Source organism: Borostomias antarcticus (genome assembly GCF_949987555.1).
Source record: "Borostomias antarcticus genome assembly, chromosome: 26".
NCBI classification, from domain to species: Eukaryota; Metazoa; Chordata; class Actinopteri; order Stomiiformes; family Stomiidae; genus Borostomias; species Borostomias antarcticus.
Window position 1 is genome coordinate 8,339,946 of NC_140259.1, and position 4,969 is coordinate 8,344,914.

Consider the following 4,969-nt stretch of genomic DNA (forward strand, 5'->3'; position numbering starts at 1 on the left):
AGGTCTGTCTAGTCCAGTCCTAGGCCGAGCAGTGACAAATCTAATTATTTCCAGCTGAAAAAAAACCTAAGGGGTATGTATGGCGTTTTTTTTTTCAGACCAAATTTATTTTTATCTACAATCTTCATGAACATTCACAGGTATGTAGTACAAGCCATTCTGATCAGAGATCTGCCACCCAGGTGTGTCTAGTCCAGTCCTAGGCCGAGCAGTGACAAATCTAATTATTTCCAGCTGAAAAAAAACCTATGGCGTTTTTTTTTTCAGACCAAATTTATTTTTATCTACAATCTTCATGAACATTCACAGGTATGTAGTACAAGTCATTCTGATCAGAGATCTGCCACCCAGGTGTGTCTAGTCCAGTCCTAGGCCGAGCAGTGACAAATCTAATTATTTCCAGCTGAAAAAAAACCTAAGGGGTATGTATGGCGTTTTTTTTTTTCAGACCAAATTTATTTTTATCTACAATCTTCATGAACATTCACAGGTATGTAGTACAAGCCATTCTGATCAGAGATCTGCCACCCAGGTGTGTCTAGTCCAGTCCTAGGCCGAGCAGTGACAAATCTAATTATTTCCAGCTGAAAAAAAACCTAAGGGGTATGTATGGCGGTTTTTTTTTCAGACCAAATTAATTTTTATCTACAATCTTCATGAACATTCACAGGTATGTAGTACAAGCCATTCTGATCAGAGATCTGCCACCCAGGTGTGTCTAGTCCAGTCCTAGGCCGAGCAGTGACAAATCTAATTATTTCCAGCTGAAAAAAAACCTAAGGGGTATGTATGGCGTTTTTTTTTCAGACCAAATTTATTTTTATCTACAATCTTCATGAACATTCACAGGTATGTAGTACAAGCCATTCTGATCAGAGATCTGCCACCCAGGTGTGTCTAGTCCAGTCCTAGGCCGAGCAGTGACAAATCTAATTATTTCCAGCTGAAAAAAAACCTAAGGGGTATGTATGGCGTTTTTTTTTTCAGACCAAATTTATTTTTATCTACAATCTTCATGAACATTCACAGGTATGTAGTACAAGCCATTCTGATCAGAGATCTGCCACCCAGGTGTGTCTAGTCCAGTCCTAGGCCGAGCAGTGACAAATCTAATTATTTCCAGCTGAAAAAAAACCTAAGGGGTATGTATGGCTTCTTTTTTTTTCAGACCAAATTAATTTTTATCTACAATCTTCATGAACATTCACAGGTATGTAGTACAAGCCATTCTGATCAGAGATCTGCCACCCAGGTGTGTCTAGTCCAGTCCTAGGCCGAGCAGTGACAAATCTAATTATTTACAGCTGAAAAAAAACCTAAGGGGTATGTATGGCGTTTTTTTTTTTCAGGCCAAGTTTATTTCTATCTACAATCTTCATGAACATTCACAGGCATGTAGTACAAGCCATTCTGATCAGAGATCTGCCACCCAGGTGTGTCTAGTCCAGTCCTAGGCCGAGCAGTGACAAATCTAATTATTTCCAGCTGAAAAAAAACCTAAGGGGTATGTATGGCGTTTTTTTTTTTTCAGGCCAAGTTTATTTCTATCTACAATCTTCATGAACATTCACAGGCATGTAGTACAAGCCATTCTGATCAGAGATCTGCCACCCAGGTGTGTCTAGTCCAGTCCTAGGCCGAGCAGTGACAAATCTAATTATTTCCAGCTGAAAAAAAACCTAAGGGGTATGTATGCCGGTTTTTTTTTCAGACCAAATTTATTTTTATCTACAATCTTCATGAACATTCACAGGTATGTAGTACAAGCCATTCTGATCAGAGATCTGCCACCCAGGTGTGTCTAGTCCAGTCCTAGGCCGAGCAGTGACAAATCTAATTATTTCCAGCTGAAAAAAAACCTAAGGGGTATGTATGGCGTTTTTTTTTTTTCAGGCCAAGTTTATTTCTATCTACAATCTTCATGAACATTCACAGGCATGTAGTACAAGCCATTCTGATCAGAGATCTGCCACCCAGGTGTGTCTAGTCCAGTCCTAGGCCGAGCAGTGACAAATCTAATTATTTCCAGCTGAAAAAAAACCTAAGGGGTATGTATGGCGTTTTTTTTTTCAGACCAAATTTATTTTTATCTACAATCTTCATGAACATTCACAGGTATGTAGTACAAGCCATTCTGATCAGAGATCTGCCACCCAGGTGTGTCTAGTCCAGTCCTAGGCCGAGCAGTGACAAATCGAATTATTTCCAGCTGAAAAAAAACCTAAGGGGTATGTATGGCGTTTTTTTTTTTCAGGCCAAGTTTATTTCTATCTACAATCTTCATGAACATTCACAGGCATGTAGTACAAGCCATTCTGATCAGAGATCTGCCACCCAGGTGTGTCTAGTCCAGTCCTAGGCCGAGCAGTGACAAATCTAATTATTTCCAGCTGAAAAAAAACCTAAGGGGTATGTATGCCGGTTTTTTTTTCAGACCAAATTTATTTTTATCTACAATCTTCATGAACATTCACAGGTATGTAGTACAAGCCATTCTGATCAGAGATCTGCCACCCATGTGTGTCTAGTCCAGTCCTAGGCCGAGCAGTGACAAATTTAATTATTTCCACCTGAAAAAAAACCTAAGGGGTATGTATGGCGTTTTTTTTTTCAGACCAAATTTATTTTTATCTACAATCTTCATGAACATTCACAGGTATGTAGTACAAGCCATTCTGATCAGAGATCTGCCACCCAGGTCTGTCTAGTCCAGTCCTAGGCCGAGCAGTGACAAATCTAATTATTTCCAGCTGAAAAAAAACCTAAGGGGTATGTATGCCGTTTTTTTTTTCAGACCAAATTTATTTTTATCTACAATCTTCATGAACATTCACAGGTATGTAGTACAAGCCATTCTGATCAGAGATCTGCCACCCAGGTCTGTCTAGTCCAGTCCTAGGCCGAGCAGTGACAAATCTAATTATTTCCAGCTGAAAAAAAACCTAAGGGGTATGTATGGCGTTTTTTTTTTCAGACCAAATTTATTTTTATCTACAATCTTCATGAACATTCACAGGTATGTAGTACAAGCCATTCTGATCAGAGATCTGCCACCCAGGTGTGTCTAGTCCAGTCCTAGGCCGAGCAGTGACAAATCTAATTATTTCCAGCTGAAAAAAAACCTATGGCGTTTTTTTTTTCAGACCAAATTTATTTTTATCTACAATCTTCATGAACATTCACAGGTATGTAGTACAAGTCATTCTGATCAGAGATCTGCCACCCAGGTGTGTCTAGTCCAGTCCTAGGCCGAGCAGTGACAAATCTAATTATTTCCAGCTGAAAAAAAACCTAAGGGGTATGTATGGCGTTTTTTTTTTTCAGACCAAATTTATTTTTATCTACAATCTTCATGAACATTCACAGGTATGTAGTACAAGCCATTCTGATCAGAGATCTGCCACCCAGGTGTGTCTAGTCCAGTCCTAGGCCGAGCAGTGACAAATCTAATTATTTCCAGCTGAAAAAAAACCTAAGGGGTATGTATGGCGGTTTTTTTTTCAGACCAAATTAATTTTTATCTACAATCTTCATGAACATTCACAGGTATGTAGTACAAGCCATTCTGATCAGAGATCTGCCACCCAGGTGTGTCTAGTCCAGTCCTAGGCCGAGCAGTGACAAATCTAATTATTTCCAGCTGAAAAAAAACCTAAGGGGTATGTATGGCGTTTTTTTTTCAGACCAAATTTATTTTTATCTACAATCTTCATGAACATTCACAGGTATGTAGTACAAGCCATTCTGATCAGAGATCTGCCACCCAGGTGTGTCTAGTCCAGTCCTAGGCCGAGCAGTGACAAATCTAATTATTTCCAGCTGAAAAAAAACCTAAGGGGTATGTATGGCGTTTTTTTTTTCAGACCAAATTTATTTTTATCTACAATCTTCATGAACATTCACAGGTATGTAGTACAAGCCATTCTGATCAGAGATCTGCCACCCAGGTGTGTCTAGTCCAGTCCTAGGCCGAGCAGTGACAAATCTAATTATTTCCAGCTGAAAAAAAACCTAAGGGGTATGTATGGCGTTTTTTTTTTCAGACCAAATTAATTTTTATCTACAATCTTCATGAACATTCACAGGTATGTAGTACAAGCCATTCTGATCAGAGATCTGCCACCCAGGTGTGTCTAGTCCAGTCCTAGGCCGAGCAGTGACAAATCTAATTATTTCCAGCTGAAAAAAAACCTAAGGGGTATGTATGGCGTTTTTTTTTTTCAGGCCAAGTTTATTTCTATCTACAATCTTCATGAACATTCACAGGCATGTAGTACAAGCCATTCTGATCAGAGATCTGCCACCCAGGTGTGTCTAGTCCAGTCCGAGGCCGAGCAGTGACAAATCTAATTATTTCCAGCTGAAAAAAAACCTAAGGGGTATGTATGGCGTTTTTTTTTTTTCAGGCCAAGTTTATTTCTATCTACAATCTTCATGAACATTCACAGGCATGTAGTACAAGCCATTCTGATCAGAGATCTGCCACCCAGGTGTGTCTAGTCCAGTCCTAGGCCGAGCAGTGACAAATCTAATTATTTCCAGCTGAAAAAAAACCTAAGGGGTATGTATGCCGGTTTTTTTTTCAGACCAAATTTATTTTTATCTACAATCTTCATGAACATTCACAGGTATGTAGTACAAGCCATTCTGATCAGAGATCTGCCACCCAGGTGTGTCTAGTCCAGTCCTAGGCCGAGCAGTGACAAATTTAATTATTTCCACCTGAAAAAAAACCTAAGGGGTATGTATGGCGTTTTTTTTTTCAGACCAAATTTATTTTTATCTACAATCTTCATGAACATTCACAGGTATGTAGTACAAGCCATTCTGATCAGAGATCTGCCACCCAGGTGTGTCTAGTCCAGTCCTAGGCCGAGCAGTGACAAATCGAATTATTTCCAGCTGAAAAAAAACCTAAGGGGTATGTATGGCGTTTTTTTTTTTCAGGCCAAGTTTATTTCTATCTACA